Consider the following 21,135-nt stretch of genomic DNA (forward strand, 5'->3'; position numbering starts at 1 on the left):
ACTAAAAATGAATAAGCTAGCTCATCTCTTATTTTCATTTATTTTCTGGCTTCATCCTCTTTGGGCTTTCCTTGTGAGGAGCGGCCAGGGTAGCGCTGTATTTGTTCTATAGATTGACACAGTGTCAGATGCTACATTATAACATATTTTTATATCGGTGGTTGGCAAAGTGTCTCCTGTCTCTGTTGGATTCAGTTCGATGTGTCTGCTTGTCTCTGGAAGGATTTTCAAATAGGTCAGTACAAAAGCCTCTGCGAAAGCACCGTCCTGTCAATGGGGTTTGATCTCGGCTGATATTTGGTAGCTGTGTCAGAGTAAAGCCTCGGGAAGAGAGAATATACAAACAGTCTCCTAATTAGGAAGATTTACAGGCTGATAAAATGTTCCAGTGTGAAACCACGGATTTCTTCAAAGGCTGGGAAGTTATCAGCTCTCCGAGATGCTGCTGAATAAGGAAAAGTTCCAATAAACATATTCCCTTGCTCACTAATTTTCCATCTCCGTTTGCTGTCATGGTGTAATAAAGAAAAGGGAAAGGTATTTATGGTTGTACTGTAGTAGCTACGGGATACTGTGTATAGAATATTCAGTAAGCCAGTGGGCTCATCAAGATCAATGATAGCCAACACCGAGGCCACGTTCATGGCCTTGGAAAATAATGACCTTAATCTATAAGGGTTTTAACTGATAAGATTGATAATGATAATAAGTTTATATTATGTTAAAGAATCTCGCCAAACTGGAATATATATATCAGTAAATATTGCCCTTTTACATTCTTTCCCTTGAGCCGCCATTTAGTGATGGGCTGTGTGCTCCCTCAGAGATCAGCTGACAGGAAGTAATGCAGCTCTGACTGTAACAGGAAGTAGTGTGTAAAAGACAGAACTCTGCCCATTCATTGGCTGATGGGGCCTAGCATGTATGTGTGCCTTGGCTTGTTTGTGTGCACCGTGGATTAGTATATTTTTATGAAAATGGTTTATTTAGATGAAGCAGGGTTCTACATATGAGCTGTTTATGCAATATATTTTTATAGAGACCTACATCGTTTGGGGGTATAGTTTTCCTTTAAATAAATTAGTAGAGCAACAAATAATTAATTTTATAACAGTGTTCATATGGCCCTTTGTTCCCTGTTAATGGGATTTTTAGAACATAAGAATTGCCTGGAATTAGAGATCTATCGACTCCACTGGAGATATGATATAGATAGGCCTGGTCAACTTCCAGGCCACACCCATTTCAAGCATCACTGTGATTACAAACAGAGTCACAAGTATCTGTATCTGCACAGGTATCACTTCAGTTCATACAATTCCTCTGAAAAACGAGCAACCAAAACAACTGGAATGAAAGATTCTGAATTCATTAAAAGAAAACTCTTTGGACTCATCCTAGGAGAGGGAGGATTCCCCAGGACCTCACCAGAATAGCCAGCTCTATAAGGAAGGTTGCCCGTATTGTTTAAGGGACCACTATGATATTGTTGTGAGTGCAAGACTAGGGCTAATGAAGGCAAGCAGCTATTGGCTTCCAGTCAACCCAAAGGATTTGTGAATATGCTTAGGAAGGACAATTAGGTCTCCAATGAGTTACCCTCATTCTGAGCGAAAGAGTTGTAAGGGCAAATTCAAAAAGTTACCTTTTTTTTTTAACCTTTCTCATACCATGTATAACATGAACTCCAAGTCATTTAAAAGTTAAAAAAAAATAAAAATATATAAATTATAGACAATTGAAATCCCTTTGACTGTAGAAGGACCTCCCCACATAAGGGTCTTCTAGACTGCCATATCCCTGAATAAGTTGACCATCTTTTATACAGTGAAGACCAACAAAGTTCAAGACATCAAAGCCCTCTACCTTATATAAGCTTTCTTTAAACCAAACTTTTGGACCCAGTGGCTAGGCTTTTTCTCCTGCTGGTTGGATTTTTATGGCCCCCATTTGGTTTAAAAGGGAATTTGGTTCTTTTAATGCAGTGGTTCTCAACCTTCCTAATGCCGCAACCTTTCAATACAGTTCCTCATGTTGTTGCGACCCCCAACCATAAAATTGTGTTCTCTGATGGTCTTAGGCAACCCCTGTTCCAACCCTTGTTCCACCCCCAAAGGGGTCCCGACCCACAGGTTGAGAAGCGCTGTATGAGAATGCAGTGGTGGTCTCTACACTAGCTATCTCACCTGGATCCAAGAAGAGGCCAAGGATGGGTGGGGGGTTCCATGAGATTCTTTTGAGGGCCACACCAAGTCTTTTACCTTCTTTCAGACAGCTGCAGGCCATGAAGAGACATGCCGGGAATTACGCTGGTTTTCCTACACGCAGAGGAGCATGTCACTTACTTAACAGCATCAGAACATATTAAAAAAACTTTGAATGTAGTTTAGATTGCTTAATTGCTCTTCTACATTGTTGTATTTCAAATATTTGTCACAGAGGCATCACAATTCCTCCAGCAGCCTAAACAGATTTAGAAGCATTGCTAGAATGGCAAAATAGAAATGTAATTTTATTAGCTCAATTAGAAGAAAAAAAACCCTATCAAGGTCCTGTTTAATGCACCCAACATACTTACCCTTGGAAAATCATGGAAGGAAGCAATTGGGCCCACCAGAAGTCACACTTTCAGTTAGCAGTAGATATTGGTAAAGGTTATAGGTCTAGGACAGGAATAACAAAGAACTGATGGGAATTTTCCTTGACTGGGTTACACTGGGGTCTAGGAGATCCTCTGGTGACCAGGCATAGACAATGAGGTTGTTAAACTATACTCCATGTTACATTGTAACTTCGGCGGTTGACCTACTGGCATTGGGCGATTGCTATATTTCTAGCCTCTTGCATACATGTATTAATGGTTTTGTATTTTCAATTTTTGATTTTTCCATGCCCATGTGGCTTGTGGGTGTTACCTGGTGACATTGAAATCCCAACTATGGCAAGAACCGCATTATGTCTTAATCCCTCTCTGCTTGCTCTCCTGCAGCATTGGCCCCGCAGCCCATCATTCTATGCATTTTGTGCCAGGACTCGGTTCTTGCTCAACATAACCAAGATTTACCCTTATTTAACGTTTATATGTGTATTTCATGATATTAAGGGATGTAAACCTTTACACCTTCGCCAATAAATTTGATGTTATATTGATGCATAAAAGATGCCGTCTTTGTTTTATTATTAGGGCTATTATTTTTATACTGCTCACTTGCAGATTTCAGCTGCTCAAATGTGTTTGCATTAAATTTTACATCCTCTTCTCTTAAACAGTTATTCTCTAATGCTGCGAGGTGATTAGATGTGTTTCCTCTTCATTTGTATAAATGTCACCCTATTATTCTGCTCCATAAATTGCAGACAGGGTGCTGTACTTAACGCAAAGCCTTCAAGGCTGGTAGGCCTACAGCAATGTTTGTATCATAACAGTGTTTGTCAGATGCATAGAATAAGGAAAGAGAAGGGACCTACTTGGCAAGTAATGATGTTAGAATTTAGATTGAAGAGAACATTGCATGCAGTAGAATAGAGGAGTCACATTATGGTATAAAGAAGTGGTTTGCAGGGAGGACTTGTAGGTAGGAGAGATCAGCCTGAAGGCCAGTTAGGGTGAGATATGGAGACAATGCATATTTGTTCTACTAGATACACATCAAAGTCCAGTCTGAATGTTAGTTAGGTGAGATTTGGAGGTGAAAACATATTTACTGTTCTAGATATTACTGTACATGAACTGTGATTCCTATATCTGTAACCTTGTTAGGAACTAAGGTTACCATGGATGAAGGTTCAACCACCAAGGGTGGTACCACTGGTATAGAGGGTCAGGAGGATATAGATATTTATTGTTACAACCTTCAGCCACGCATTGTCAATCCGGAGGATAGGGGAACTGCTCTTTAGAGGAAGAGAGTAGTTGGCTCAAGTCTCTTTGGCTGATGAAGGAAGAACTAATGATTTCAAGAGCCTGAGGACCGATACTTCAGAGAGTTAGGGTGACATTTGTAAAGCTCACCTTAGTAGAGAAATGAGAGCATAAGGCAAGGTAGCTGAACTGCAGGAGCTCCACTAAGAAGGAAGGATTACGTACCTTGTCCCAACTATGGTGGGACTCTCTGATGTACCCTGGGATGGACATCTGTGTGAGACACAAGGGCCCCTGATAATGGAAAGGTGGGCCCAGGGATAAACCAAACATGCTGTGAAGCTTTGCAGTGTTTCAATAGTAATATTGGGAATTTTTTTTCTTCACTGTGTTAAACCAAAAAAGGGTCTCCCTTTAATGGTGGTATGAGCCAAAGGATTAATTTGGCCATATTACAAGAGCTATTATTCCCACGTGACACCCGTTTCTAGTTGTACTATTTGTACTTATGCCCTAATAATAGAGTTAGACTTGGTAAAATTCCCCCATGCTGATGACATACACATACATATACGCACTGCATTTATACCTGTACTCGAGATTAGTGATGGGCGAAATGTTTCGCATTTCGCCATTGGCGGATTGCTTTGCAAAACGGATGAAAAAATTTGCTGCAGAAAAATTAGCCGCACGTCCAAAAATTGTCACAGCGCGTCCAAAGAATTGTCGAGGGAGTCAAAAGAATTGTTGCGAGAGTCAAAAGAATTGTCGCAAGAGTTAAAAGAATTGTCGCAGACGTCAAAAGAATTGTCGCTGGAGTCAAAAGAATTGTTGCGGGAGTCACAAGAATTGTCGCGGGAGTCAAAAGAATTGTCGCAGACGTCAAAAGAATTGTTGCGGACGTCAAAAGAATTGTCGTGGGAGTCAAAAGAATTGTTGCGGGAGTCACAAGAATTGTCGCGGGAGTCAAAAGAATTGTCGCAGACGTCAAAAGAATTGTTGCGGACGTCAAAAGAATTGTTGCGGGAGTCAAAACAATTGATGCAGGACATCAAAAGAATTGTCGCAGACGTCAAAAGAATTGTTGTGGACGTCAAAAGAATTGTTGCAGGAGTCAAAAGAATTGTTGCGGAAGTCAAAAGAATTGTTGCAGGAGTCAAAAGAATTGTTGCGGAAGTCAAAAGAATTGTTGTGGGAGTCAAAGAATTGTCGCAGACGTCAAAAGAATTGTTGTGGACGTCAAAAGAATTGTTGCAGGAGTCAAAAGAATTGTTGCGGAAGTCAAAAGAATTGTCGCAGACGTCAAAAGAATTGTTGTGGACGTCAAAAGAATTGTTGCAGGAGTCAAAAGAATTGTCGCAGACGTCAAAAGAATTGTTGCAGGAGTCAAAAGAATTGTCGCGGGCAACAATTTTTTTTTTACGTGCAACATTTCCGCCGTTCCGCGAATTTTTCGTTGTTTCACAAATCTTTTGAAAGATTCGGGAATTTTTCGGCGAAGCGAAAGGGACAGATTTGCTCATCACTACTCTAAATTAGTTTGGGAAAGGGGAAAATGGGAAAAAAGTGGACAAGTTGTTCTACGTAAGCCAATGGCTGCAGACACAAAAAGAAGCCCCGTTGTCCTCAAAACATGAGCTTGTCTAGAAACCGGAGCTCCAGAAGGTGTTGCCCTGGGACATTTCTATAATAATTTAGCTACAGAGACATTGTTCATGGGCATCTGCAAAGGTTTATATCTTCAGTTTTGTTTCATGTGGCTTTTTTTTATTCTATGGCCTCCTTCCCGTCATTCATTCCCAAGCACATAAAAAGCCCATCAGTTTGATGTTAGATGGAAGAACCACAATAAAAGTCTGGTTAACAGTGATAACAGCCTATCAGGCTTGATGGCTTTTTTTTAATCCTGAGGGGATGTCTCAAGGCTAAATAAGTTTTATGTCAATCATGAAAAGAAGAGCACCCTATTGCCTTCCCCCAGGCACGGGACTTTCAAAAGACTCTGATCTGAAGCTTCTGTACCTTTGTGCCTTCACCTTATAGTTTTCTAAAGCAGAAAAGCCAATGCATTCCAATCATTCAAGGGGAAGAGACACAATCGATTGATTTCATTTCTCTGAGCTTTATGTTTAGAAATGTTCATTTTTTAAACCGACGCTTGTAAAAAATTGAGTTTTTTTGGGGCCTTTTCTACCTTCCTATAAGGGGAAGGGAAGCGTTTTTAGTCTTTGATTTGTAAGTGGTTTCACTTTGACACACAATCTAGTCGAACAAAGCTCCACTCCCCTGCAGGACCCATGGATTTGTCCTGATATCATACACAGCAACAACACCCACAGGTTTGAAGTCACAACAAGTGTTTTAGGAGGAAGTGACGGTGGAGGAAATGAAGGGTTTCCTGTGTGTACATAGACACATGGAGCACATAACATTCTCATTTTCATGTCTAGTGAACACAGTCAAGGGAAAATATGTTTTTTCCAAAACCATCACTTAATAGAGCTTCTCCAGCAGAATCCTGCATCAAAAACACAGATTTAATTTTGAAATTTCAAACAGGCTAGCCATATTCTTCATTTCCCAGGGTGCCACAGCCATGTGACCTGTGCTCTGATAAACTTCAGTCACACTTTACTGCTGCGCTGCAAGTTGGAGTGATATCCCACCCCCCTCCCAGCAGCCAATCAGCAGAACAATGGGAAGGGAGCAAGATAGCAGCTCCCAGTAGGTATCAGAATAGCACTCAATAGTAAGAAATCCAAGTCCGGCTTGGGACTCCCCCAGTTACATGGGAGTAGGAGAAACAATAGGTTAGCTGAAAGCAGTTCTAATGTGTAGTGCTGGCTCCTTCTGAAAGCTCAGACTCAGGCACAATGCACAATGCACTGAGATGGCGCCTACACACCAATATTACAGCTACAAATACATTTGTTGCTTAAAGAATAAAATCTTAAATGGTAGAGGGAATTATTTGCTATGTAAACAGTGTAATTTAGAAATAAAAAGTACCCCATAAAAATCATGACAGAATCACAAAAAAAAGGGGTGTAACTTTAGAAGAAGCATACCTAGTCACTGGGGGGAGGCCTGGGGGGACAGGGGGGCTTGGACTGCGGGGTCTGTATCCTTTAAAGATCTAAGAAGCCCCTCAGCCCTCTCTTACCTACTCAGTGTGAGCCGCTAGGGAGCGGGGGACATGGGCAGGGCGGTGGGTGGAGGGATGGCTGGGTAAGTGTCCGCTGGGCCCCTCTGAAGGTTATTTTTCTGCTGAGTGGCCCAATGCATCATTGTCATGCTGATGACGAAAACCACTGATTTGTTTTGAATCTTTTCAAACAACCCCCCCAAAAAACCCACTAAAACCACGAACGTTAATAAATACCCCCCCTAAGTGTAATGGGCCTTTGTAATCCTGTTCCAGTTTTAGGAGAATGCTCAAAAGTTCTGAAAAATGGTCCCAAAACTGAACTGAAACGTTGTTTTTAAAGACTTGAAATAAAGCTTTTTGATGAGATAAAAGTCTACATTTTTATTTAACCATCTTGAGAAGTATCCCAGAAATGGACCAAAATGTAGAACCAACACTTTAATGAAATGACTGTTTAAGTCTGTGCTCGTGATGTGCCTCGGAAATTTCTTAGCAAATGATAGAGTTGTGTGAGTGTATTTTTCTCAAAACACCTAACCATTATCATTATGATGTTCTTTCTTTAATATTCCATGCTTTGCTCAGAATGCCTGAAATGTTTCAGAATGACTGAAAGCTAACGGGGAGAAAATTATCTAAAGTAGCGCCGGTTAAGAGAAACTTTCGCGTTCTGATAAAGTTCAAGGGAGAAACTGTAGAAGAAACAAAACAGTTTAGAAACTCAAAAAGATCATCAACGAATCCATAAAGAATTGGGTCTAGCTCCAGGCTGAAAAGTCTCCCTGTTTGTAGAACTTTCTCTAAATGTGATGTCATCTGTTATAATCAGTGCTTAGTGATGTCATTGGAGTCACATGAACTTGTGTATTATAATAAATAAATTATAATGTTGTATAATATAAGGGTTTGGCCGTATGTCTTTATATGGCCATAGAACTCTTCTGTGACTTCTAATATTTTTATGGTAAATATAACAAAAGAGGATACATTACTCCCTATATCAGCGGCTCTCAACCTGTGGGTCGGGGGCCCCTTTGGGGGTTGAATGGTCCTTTCACAGGGGTCGCCTAAGACCATCGGAAAACACATATTTCCGATGGTCTTAGGAATAATTTTATGGTTGGGGGTCACCACAACATGAGGAACTGTATTAAAGGGTCGCAGCATTAGGAAGGGTGAGAACCACTGGACTAGAGAATTAGGGCCATAACAGGACTAGGAGGTTGCATTAGCCCTTTCTTCTCCTGCTCTGACCAACTGGATTTGGTTTCTTTTGCCATTCCCACTCCTCATTCTATCTTTGGCACATATGTTAGTAAGGTTGTTTCACACTTATGGGCAGCTCACCTCAGGAGTAGGTATATTCCCAAGAAGATTTAGATGTGAGTGGATGCTGTTCTTGCTCAATTTGGCACTTGGTAGCACCATTTAATACAGGTATGGGATCCCTTATCCGAAAACCTGTTATCCAGAAAGTTCCATCTTACAGAATAGCCATCTCCCGTAGGCTCCATTATAAGCAAATTATTCAAATTTTTAAAAATGATTTCTTTTTTCTCTGTAATAATAAAAACCTTGTACTTGATCCCAACTAAGATATAATTACCCCTTATTGGGGGCAGAACAGCCCTATTGGGTTTATTTAATGGTTAAATGATTCCCTTTTCTCTGTAATAATAAAACAGTACCTGTACTTGATCCCAACTAAGATATAATTACCCCTTATTGGGGGCAGAACAGCCCTATTGGGTTTATTTAATGGTTAAATGATTCCCTTTTCTCTGTAATAATAAAACAGTACCTGTACTTGATCCCAACTAAGATATAATTACCCCTTATTGGGGCAGAACAGCCCTATTGGGTTTATTTAATGGTTAAATGATTCCCTTTTCTCTGTAATAATAAAACAGTACCTGTACTTGATCCCAACTAAGATATAATTACCCCTTATTGGGGGCAGAACAGTCCTATTGGGTTTATTTAATGGTTAAATGATTCCCTTTTCTCTGTAATAATAAAACAGTACCTGTACTTGATCCCAACTAAGATATAATCATATTTAAATGATTTTTAGCAGACTTAAGTTATGGCGATCCAAATTACGGAAAGATCCCTTATCCGGAATACCCCGGGTCCCGAGCATTCTGGATAGCAGGTCCCATACCTGTAATGCAGGTACAGTATATGGCTATGGTTATTTAGCGGTTAAGTGTTTGTTAAAGCCTTATATACTAACTATATATTGGTTATAACATGTTCACATCTACTGCCCCTTTTAAATCAGCCCCTCTCCAGTTTAGAATTTTAGCAGCTATCTGGTTGCTAGGGTTTTGTCTACCCTAGCAATCAGGCAGTGATTAGAATCAGTATATAAATAGTTGAGGGACTGTATAGAAAGATATTGAATAAAAAAGTAACAATAATAATAAAATTGTAAGCTCACGGAGCAATAGATTTCTGGCTGCTGGGGTCAGTGACCCCCATTTGAAAGCTGGAAAGGTGTAAAAGAGAAAGGCAAATGGGCGCAAAAGAAAAAATTTGCCTCTGTCTATGGCAGCCCTTATACAGTTATATTTTTAATCCACGCAGAGAGCAGCAAATGCCCATTACACAAGTGCTCGGTATATGAAGGGGTATATATATATAGATATATCATTATGATATAGAATAAAACACCGACATTGCCTGGTTGCCTGATAATTTAATTACTGCAGGTAAAAAGCTTTCACATTGTCAGTTATGGGCACCCTGCCCTCCTATTTTCCCACTGTATTGTAGCGCAGGCGACATTTTGGCACCGGTATTTTCACCGTATTTTCCCAATGTTAATTCTTAGAACGGCTCTAACAGGAGATTAGTGCAAATTGGGTGAGTGTCAGTAATAGGAGTCAGTCGACAGCATTTCAGACTCTGCTGTCTATACCTCCATTGGCTCAATGCGATCAGAGAGCCGGAGAGTGGATTGGCTGGGATTAAATGCCGTTGCTACGATTCTGTTGCTAGGATTCCAAGAGCCGCGCGTCATGAATTATGGATGGCTGATTTTTTCAAAGAGGCCTGATCTGTAATTCAGATGAGATCCGAGTCCCCTCTTTTCTTTTGGGCTCTTTAAGAAAGAAAGAAAAAAAAAAGGGGGGGGGAGGAAGAAATTGGTTTTAAATCAGAAGCCGGCATTTACAAACTCCCAGTTGCCTTCCCAGTCACTCCGGCATACTGATGCTAATTCTTATGCAGAGAGAGGTCTGGAAGGTCACTATCTCTTATTTGTCCTGGAAAAAGCTTGTTGGGATTTCAATGAACTGTGTTACCATAAGAAGTGTTTTTTTGTTTGGGAAACAAAACGTGACACAGGCAGCAGAAGTGGCATTTTTCTAATTATCTGAGCCAAAATTGCCTTCTTCATTCACAATAAATGCCGCGGCGTTAGTTCCGAGCTATGTTTATGCAGCCTGCCCCAAAAGGGAATAACCAGAGGTTGAAGATATCATTTTCTTAGCCACGACCTGGGCGCAATGGGTATGGAAATGTTGTCCTATCCAATGGATAACTGTAATCCCTATGGGGAATATAAACATTTTGTGATATCTGGGATGTGCAATGAAGGTCCTGCCGCTCCCCAAAAAGGTGCACGGTGACCCGAAAATACATTCAAAGAATTATTCCTAATGAATGTCTATTGGTTCTGCCTTTGATTCCTTGGAAGGATGAATTTTTCAGGCTTTTTTAGAAATATATTTCATATAGTGATGAGTGAATTTTTTTGCCAGGCACGGTTTCGCTGCAAAATACCACATTTCGCCATCAGCGAATGTTTTCTCGAAACTGCGGCAATTTGCCGCAAAAAAAAAAAAATCACCAAGACAAAAAAAGTCGCCAGGACAAAAAAAGTGTCAGGGACAAAAATGATGCAGAGACAAAAAAGTCGCCAAGGAAAAATGGCGCTGAGACAAAAAAGCTGAAGCAAAAGAAAAAAAAAAATGTCAATTGACTTTAATGCATTTGAAATAAGTAAAAAGTTGCACATAAAAAATGTTGTGCGTGTAAAAATTTGTTGTGTGTACAAAAAGTCTATTAACTTAAATAGTTAAATGTTTTGCAAATTTTTCACCATTTCGCAAAGTTTTTTGGAAGTTTCGCAAATTTTTTAGCGAAGCTAAATGGGGCAGATTCGCTCATCAGCACAGGTATGGGATCCCTTATCCGGAAACCCATTATCCAGAAAGCTCAGAATTACAGAAAGCCCAACTCCCATAGACTCCATTTTAATCAAATAATTCAGAATTTTAAAACAGATTTCCTTTTTCTCTGTAATAATAAAAGAGTGCATTGCAACTGATCCCAACTAAGATATAATTACCCCTTATTGGGGGCAGAACAGTCCTATTGGGTTTATTTAATGGTTAAATGATTCCCTTTTCTCTGTAATAATAAAACAGTACCTGTACTTGATCCCAACTAAGATATAATTACCCCTTATTGGGGCAGAACAGCCCTATTGGGTTTATTTAATGGTTAAATGATTCCCTTTTCTCTGTAATAATAAAACAGTACCTGTACTTGATCCCAACTAAGATATAATTACCCCTTATTGGGGGCAGAACAGTCCTATTGGGTTTATTTAATGGTTAAATGATTCCCTTTTCTCTGTAATAATAAAACAGTACCTGTACTTGATCCCAACTAAGATATAATTACCCCTTATTGGGGGCAGAACAGCCCTATTGGGTTTATTTAATGGTTAAATGATTCCCTTTTCTCTGTAATAATAAAACATTACCTGTATTTGATCCCAACTAAGATATAAATAATCCTTATTGGGGGCAGAACTTTCCCATTGGGTTTAATTAATTTGTTATTGATTTTTTAGTAGACTTAAGGTATGGAGATCCAAATTATGGAAAGACCCCTTATCCGGAATACCCTTGGTCCCGAGCATTCTGGATAACGGGTCCTATACCTGTACTCTTGAGTCACTTAGATTTAGGACCTTGGCACATTGAGGTGTAGCATCTTTCTTCCTTGCAGTGTCTGTACTTGTCCTTGCCGGAACTACATTGTTCTAGTTTGGGCTACTGGAGGACCACCAGCCAGGGCCAGTATTGGGGAAAGGCAGAAAAGATGAGCACTGAGCTCTCAGCATCACAGAAATGGCCCAAGGGGAAGGTATGTATAAGTGCAAAGGCTGTCAGATTTATAGTTCAACAAAAACTGATGGAACCATGGGTTTGGTACCCCAGAATTATGTCATCCCCTACTCAATTAGTATCCAAACCTTCCTGCATTGCTAGGGCCCCCCAGCCCTGCCTTTGGTTGTTTGTGAGCTTCAACTTACAGAATCCCACTAACTAAAGCCAGTTGGGGGTACAATGATGTCTGATCTGATCATTGCACATCACAAAGAGCTGCCAGCGACTAGTTTCCATGTTAGTGAATGGGAACCACACTGCCAATGAGGCACTATAGCAAATCTTATTAGGATATGGGCTAAGTGTTAGCACAACGGGAAATCTGAGGGAAGTGATGAGGGAACTCATAGGCTGAGAAAGGCAATCTGAGCAGGTATTACCTTCATGGAACAGGAGGAGAGAATAATTTGGGTTCATATATCTAAAGCACCTAAAAATACAATCTCATTTCTCTGCAGAATGTGAATAAGATAAAATATTGAAGTTGGTGAAGGACACACTAATCAATCCTTGCTTCCCTGATCTGTGCATTATCCCACTGGGCGATTTCCTTCTTTCATGAAACATTAAAAAACATAAGACAATCATCTCCTTTACTTCCCTGTGTCTTTAGATGGATCTTTGAAGCTGGGAATATCTTAGCAGAAAGGAAAGTGGGTCTTCAGGGATCAACAACTGACTATTTAACTTACCACCCCCGCACCCATCATTAGACTAATCATCGTCTTTCTACTGTCCACTGCCTGCTCATTTACCCATCCATCACTGATGCTTTTCATGGAGGCCAAGCCTTTTCTTCAATACTATTCTTAATCCCACTGAATGCTGTTGAAAATTAGGGATTATGGGGTGTAGTTTGCTGTGGAATCAAATGGAAGGGGATAGTTGGAAAGGGATAAAAGGGGAAGAAAGTGAGGATAAAGGTGTCAATTTTACCTGAACAGCTCCCACCCTACGGGTTAGATTGGGGCTGACTATGGACAGGAATCACAGAGGAAGTAAGAGGGATCACAGGTAGTCAATTTTTCAGCAGGCGTAGATTTGTCGCTTCAAATAAATCACAGTTGCATCAAAAAAGTCACGATCAAAAAAGTTGTGCCACAAAAAAGACATGGGTTAGCCACATTTTGAGATTTTTTACAGCAGTTTTGTGAATTTTGCAGCAAAGCAGGGCAGATTGCTTGTCACTATTCACAGGGGTCAGGCCTCGGACTCTGGCTGGGTAGTTGGCACAGTAGCGGACACTGGTTTGACTGCAGGCACAGGAGGACATTGGCTGGGTAACCGGCACAGAAGAAGTACTTTATTTCCATTCATACTTTTTTTTGCCATTGAGTAAAGCATTGTAGTTCCCCCTGTTAATGCAACAAGGAGGGGTTATCAACAGGCTGGGTCTTTCTGACAAGTTCAACCACAAACTGTGTTACTTGCAGGTAGGAGCCTATGTGCTGGATACCCCCAGCTACCTTTTGAAAAACCAGGATAAAGTATCTGTGGATGATGAATGATTTCATTAGACAATTAATGATGAACAAGGCAAGTCCATATAACATAATCAAGGTCAGGGCTGGTGGCACGCTGAGAACCAGGTCCATAATCAGGTTGTAGGTCAGGGCAGGTGGCAAGCAACAAAAAGTCCATATAAATAGGCCAGGGATCAAAACTGGAAAAGGATAAGTAGAAATGAACTTACTGAGGAACTCTGAAACCAAGGAACTCAGGAAAGAGGGACCAGGAAGGGTCTGGCTTAAAGCCCTTGGTAATGGAATAGCAGCCATTTGGCCTTAACAAACCTGGAGGGGGAAACTGTGGAGGCAGAAGAACATATGTTTGGCAGGATAAACGGTGATCTCCACAGGCCTCCAGTGACTCAGCAGGGAAATGCACGTACTGATCAGCACACAGACCAGTGTTTGAATCCTGACAAGTCCTGAGTCCTGACAGCTGAATAATGAATTAAGTTGCATTGCATAAATGAGACTGAGGTTTAAGGAACTTGCAGTCCCAGTCCCTCGCTCTTTCCTTCTGATTCAATGTCAGACTGGGGTGTCAGGGGCCTACCAAGTGACTTGAGGCCCACTCCAAACTGCTTTTCCTTCTCACTTTATTTTTTAACTTTAAATTGCGTCTCCTTACTAACAGTCATTTATTCTTCCTTCTGTTTCTTCTTCTAAAAATGGAAAATGACCATGTTATTGGCATACATGGCAAATAGTTGAGTGAGCACATACTGAAGACCCAGCGGGGTTTTAATGATACCCTAGTGGGCCAGTCTATTCTTTTAAGGGTTTTTGACTGATTCTGTGGGTTGTAGGTCAATAACAGCTGGAGCCAATGGTGTAACAAACAGTTCCTCGTCTCTGGGCCCCAAAACCTTGACAATATGACCTGTTTTTGCAAACATATATTTAATTTTTCCATCACTTGAGGCCCCATTGGATCCTCAACACTCCTGAGCCCTGTGGCAGTTGTACGGTCTTGTAAGAAATTGTTTATCTTAGGTGCCATTATTTGTGATATATATATGTGTTTGTGTCTCCATACATATTTATGTGTTATACACTGTGTATGGGGGAGTTCTACTGAATACTATAAACAAGTTGTCCAAGTCACACAACCGAAGCCAAATCTCCATATCAAAGGGTTTTTCTGTGGATGGTGGGACAGTACATCTGCGAGAAGCCATAAAACTCAACAGTTACTGAACAATGGGCAAAGTGTGGTTTTTATCAACCCCATCTGATCAGTTGGCATGTGGGGGCAGTGGCTGAAAGGTGTATAAATGTGGGCTGGACAGTGGTCAAGAGGAAGAACCTGGGTGGAGGATGAACCTGAGGGAAGAACCTGAGGGAAGAACCTGGGGGAAGAACCTGGGGGAAGAACCTGGGAGGAGCACAGTCTCCTTCCTATATTCACATTCCTGTGACTGTAGAGTTGTCGGCTGAATTATAAATAATAGGACAGTCCTGGCCCGATTCCAGCAGATAAGCTTTGTAGGAACAAGCCTGAGCTACCAACAAGGTTATGTATAAACCACACAATACTCTGAATGCTGATATACTGTGTCCATAATTAAAAGGCTTTATTCCACGATTAAGATTTCTACTGTCCCGTTTAATTTGAACCCATCTTTCGCCCCTTTGCTCCCATTAGCGTATGTAGAACGCCTTATTTCATGTCTAGCGCCTTGATGTTCCTGCAAATCCCTGCCGCTTTTTCTCTTACTTACTGTCTTAATGAGGCCAAACTGTACTCCCTAAAATCCTTGCTCTCTTTTTCCTTTAGCGAAAGCCTATCATTCTTCTTTTTTTTTTATCTAGTCTTTAAATTAATAATGTGAATTCATCTTATTTCCAGCCACATACAATTCACCTTCAATTTTCAAGCCTTTAACGTGTTCTGTCGACTCCGTGCCTTTGCCTTTTCAGCTCGCTCAGTACGGAAAGTTTTCATCTTCCACCTTCCGTATTGCATGGATGTAATTACCCAGCACAGATTTAGCTTGTAATTAAAGCAGCCCCCGAAACTGTCGCCTAAATGCAAGTCCCATGATTCTCAGCAGCTGGCACGGCACCTCTTCAGAAGGGTTTGGGAAAGGTTGATAGTCATTTGAGTTGAGTCCATGAGTTATCCTGACAAATAGGACATAGCAATTTGTTCTGCCAAATGGGACAATCTTCTCAAAGTGAATTTGAGCCCTATAGAATGTTACATATACATATTTTTAAATAATGTAGGAGCCGGCACTACTTTTCCTGTGTTAAAAGGTAAAATGTACCTCTTCTTTTTGAGCTTAAAAAAGTTAAAAAGAAGGCATATTACTATTTTAACTATGTTAACTCATAATACAGGCATGGGATCCCCTATCCGGAAACCCGTTATCCAGAAAGTTCCGAATTACGGTAAGGCCATCTCCCATAGACTCCATTATATGCAAATAATTGTAATTTTTAAAAATGATTCCCTTTCATCTGTAATAATAAAACAGTACCTGTACTTGATCCCAACTAAGATATAATTACCCCTTATTGGGGGCAGAACAGTCCTATTGGGTTTATTTAATGGTTAAATGATTCCCTTTTCTCTGTAATAATAAAACAGTACCTGTACTTGATCCCAACTAAGATATAATTACCCCTTATTGGGGGCAGAACAGTCCTATTGGGTTTATTTAATGGTTAAATGATTCCCTTTTCTCTGTAATAATAAAACAGTACCTGTACTTGATCCCAACTAAGATATAATTACCCCTTATTGGGGGCAGAACAGCCCTATTGGGTTTATTTAATGGTTAAATGATTCCCTTTTCTCTGTAATAATAAAACAGTACCTGTACTTGATCCCAACTAAGATATAATTACCCCTTATTGGGGGCAGAACAGTCCTATTGGGTTTATTTAATGGTTAAATGATTCCCTTTTCTCTGTAATAATAAAACAGTACCTGTACTTGATCCCAACTAAGATATAATTACCCCTTATTGGGGGCAGAACAGTCCTATTGGGTTTATTTAATGGTTAAATGATTCCCTTTTCTCTGTAATAATAAAACAGTACCTGTACTTGATCCCAACTAAGATATAATTACCCCTTATTGGGGGCAGAACAGCCCTATTGGGTTTATTTAATGGTTAAATGATTCCCTTTTCTCTGTAATAATAAAACAGTACCTGTACTTGATCCCAACTAAGATATAATTACCCCTTATTGGGGGCAGAACAGTCCTATTGGGTTTATTTAATGGTTAAATGATTCCCTTTTCTCTGTAATAATAAAACAGTACCTGTACTTGATCCCAACTAAGATATAATTACCCCTTATTGGGGGCAGAACAGCCCTATTGGGTTTATTTAATGGTTAAATGATTCCCTTTTCTCTGTAATAATAAAACAGTACCTGTACTTGATCCCAACTAAGATATAATTACCCCTTATTGGGGGCAGAACAGTCCTATTGGGTTTATTTAATGGTTAAATGATTCCCTTTTCTCTGTAATAATAAAACAGTACCTGTACTTGATCCCAACTAAGATATAATTACCCCTTATTGGGGGCAGAACAGCCCTATTGGGTTTATTTAATGGTTAAATGATTCCCTTTTCTCTGTAATAATAAAACAGTACCTGTACTTGATCCCAACTAAGATATAATTACCCCTTATTGGGGGCAGAACAGCCCTATTGGGTTTATTTAATGGTTAAATGATTCCCTTTTCTCTGTAATAATAAAACAGTACCTGTAATTGATCCCAACTAAGATATAATTACCCCTTATTGGGGGCAGAACAGCCCTATTGGGTTTATTTAATGGTTAAATGATTCCCTTTTCTCTGTAATAATAAAACAGTACCTGTACTTGATCCCAACTAAGATATAATTACCCCTTATTGGGGGCAGAACAGCCCTATTGGGTTTATTTAATGGTTAAATGATTCCCTTTTCTCTGTAATAATAAAACAGTACCTGTAATTGATCCCAACTAAGATATAATTAATCCTTATTGGGGGCAAAACAAGCCTATTGGGTTGATTCAATATTTAAATGATTTAAAGCAGACTTAAGTCATGGAGATCCAAATTAAGAAATTATCCCTTATGCGGAAAACCCCAGGTCCCTAGCATTCTGGATAACAGGTCCCCTACCTGTAACCATTTCCCAAACCCCCCATTGGCACAGTATAATGCCCCCCCCCCTCAGCTTGTTCCATTATGGGACTTGAAGTCCCTCCCCCCTCTATAGTGGGTGCTTCACAGGTTCTCTAGAAAGCAGAAGAAGTTCAAGTCCCAGAATCCATCACTTCACAATAGAACAAGATAAGGGAGGTGTTGTATGACTTTCTTAAACCAATCTGAGCGAGATTATGTCTAATGGGGGATATACTTTGCCTTTAAATACATCACCCTTTTCTAGCTCTTTCCTGAGACAGAATTAGTATAGAGCAGTAGTTTCCTAATCATGGGGTTTCCCCTAAAGCTCAATGTAATGATTAGGGGATACGGCCTGAATGTAAGAAATATGAAGGGAAGGCTTGGATACAACTGGAATAATACCATGGTGGACAATTTTCATAAATCCTTATAAACCTTTTTATGAGTTATTGGGGTTTAAAACACAGGAATTCTTAACTAATTTATCTTTGTCTGATGTAGCTTGCTCTAAGTATGTTATAGAAGGGTACAGGCCTGTCACACTTGAGAAGGCTCATTCTGGCTGTAAAGTGATAAGACTTGCCTGTGTCTGAATTATATGCAGGGATGACCCCAAGTTGTATATGTAGACTAGTGGTAGAAGGTTTTCCTGGTGACAAACTGGGTGATTCGTTACTATCTGCACCCTATGAACACCTTAGGGCTTAGTTACATAATAAGATCTCATTAAACCCAGAGCAGTCTTTAAAACATTGGTTCTTCCCAGAGGGGGGTCTGTAGGAATACGTATTAGGGTGTAGGATGAGCATGGGGGTGCTAAGTCATCAAAAAGCAACATTGCTCTTCCTGCAACCCTTTTTACCACCCCTCTTCATACCTACAGTGTTTGGGTCCCATATTATAAGTTTATGGTAGGGAACAATGCAAAACTGAACATTTGCAACTTAAAAAGAAAATGGAAGCAATTCACACATCTGGAGACTTATTCCCCAGAGGAAGCTGCTATGGCAGTGAAACGTGTAGGATTGGCATAGGTGGCTGAGGTTGTGGATTAGCCCCCAGTTGTTCCAATATGTATGTATATGTATAACTTTATTTATAAAGTACCACAAGGGTACGCAGTGCTGTACAATCTTACAATATACACAATTACACACAGGGAGGACAAGTGATATAATAAATAAATACAATAAATACATATATATAAGTGCCATGTGGTATGAGACACAGTAGGAAGGAGGCCCCTGCCCCGTAGAGCTTACAATCTAAGTGGTTGGGTAACATAGAGGCACAAACTGGAAGATATACAGGCACAAACTGACTATAATATATCAATATCACTAAACGTGGGTTACCAATGGGTGGGTGGCTGTATAATATATGGCAATTGGGTAGCCAGTCGGTTTGACTTTGTTGGTTTTCCATAGTCACTGCGATTTGTATTTTAGGAGCACTTGCCTTCATCCAACGATTCATTCTATTTGGGTGACTGTTTTAGATTTTATTGTTGCTCTTTTTAAAATAAAAAGTTATGCTTTACATTCTTCCTTCCTATGGACTTAAAATTAATGGAGTTTCCTAAACTGGTTCCCATGGCTGATAATATTCTATGGTGGCTGATTGGGCCCTTCAGGAATTGCCACCCATTTTTTCTTTTTGGGTTTTGCATCAGGTGTCTCTGTTTGGATTTGTAGGATTTAAGATCAAGTTGAATTTAAACTGAAGGCTAGTGATCAGCCAATCTGTCCCGTTTCGCTTCGACATAAAATTCGTGAAACGGCGAGAAGATTCGCAAAACGCATTTGTCGCACAATTTTTTTTGTCACCCACGTCTTTTTTGGTGCCTGTACAATTCGTCAATGGCGAAATGCAGAAATTCGCTGCTAATTCATGCCTGCCGAAAAAATTCGCTCATCACTACTGAAGGCTATTGGGTCCCCCCATTCCTGTGCTTTCTTATGGTCTATCTAATGCAAATAAACGACGTGCCCCTTAGCATTGCAGTTCATCTTTGCTTTATCTCCTTATAGTTGCATGGATTAAAGCTGGCCATACACGCACCGATAATATCGTACGAAACCCCAATTCGTACGATATTCGGTGCGTGTATAGCAAGTCGGCGAGTCGACCGATATCGCAGGAAACTGCTGATATTGGTTGACTCGCCGATCGGCCAGGTTAGAAGATTTTGATCGGGCGCCATAGAAGGCAAAATCGGCAAAAGGAGGTAGAAATCCTATAGTTTCTACCTCCTTATCTGCTGGTTCAGCCCTGAACCGTTAGTGGCCGATTGTACAATCTTTCATGCGACCGATGGTCGCAGAAAAGATCGGAAATCGCCACGTGTGGCCACCTTAATTCGTCTTTCAAAATCTGCGTAAATCACTACGGAAATCATATTGATTGGGGCTTTCAATTGGCATAAACCATAGCTCTATGGGGACTGCACTCTTTTTCGCTTCTGTTGGGATTTGAGCAGTTTGAACCTTGTTATCGAAATGAGTTCTTCCAAGAGCAAATTGTCCCGATCTCTACAAAAAAAAATCTTGTTTGTTAAAAAAGAAGAATTTCTGAGCTAACATCACCCGCGATAGGAATAAGTGCAGATACCAAACCAATCTGGGCTTTGTCTCGGCCTCTAATAATCTAGAAATGTCTCACTGTGATGGTGTCAGTCAATCTCCTCTCACATGAAATGTGAAATGTTTCCAAGTGTGTTTTATCTAACAGCTGTCTGTGCGTAATATCACTGGGTGTAATATGCTCCTTGTCTCTGTAATTGGCTGACCCTGACCAAACCGCTGACCTTATAAAACATTTATATGCCTCGAAACAGTCTCCAAAATCTATTACTCTATATTAAAAGTACGATATTGCTTCAGCAGCATTGTGAAAGGGAAAAGATGAAGGCTTGCGTAAATAAAAGAGCAGAGGGGGTAACTGTGTCAGGGAAGAGAAGAAACATCTATACGGTCATTAAAAAATGGTGTTAATATAGGTTTTTAAGCTACAAACTCCAGTGACTGACTTGGGATTCTGGGAGTAGTTCCAGGGTTGGACTGGACCTTCAAGGCACATCTGTCTGGGGCCTAATGTCACATTTATCAGAAGTTAAACATGCTAAGTGGTATCTCTGATTTATATAATAAAGAGCTATAGGGAATTATGCTACAAAGGGGCCCATTGTGGCCAGGACTCACCAGGAGATTTTCTGGTACTATGGCCGGCCAATCCAACCCCGAGTCCCACTGGGAGGCCATTCATGAATCATATGTAAGCTGGATATACAAACTG

The sequence above is a fragment of the Xenopus tropicalis genome, chromosome 6 (assembly GCF_000004195.4).
Source record: "Xenopus tropicalis strain Nigerian chromosome 6, UCB_Xtro_10.0, whole genome shotgun sequence".
Taxonomy (NCBI): Eukaryota; Metazoa; Chordata; class Amphibia; order Anura; family Pipidae; genus Xenopus; species Xenopus tropicalis.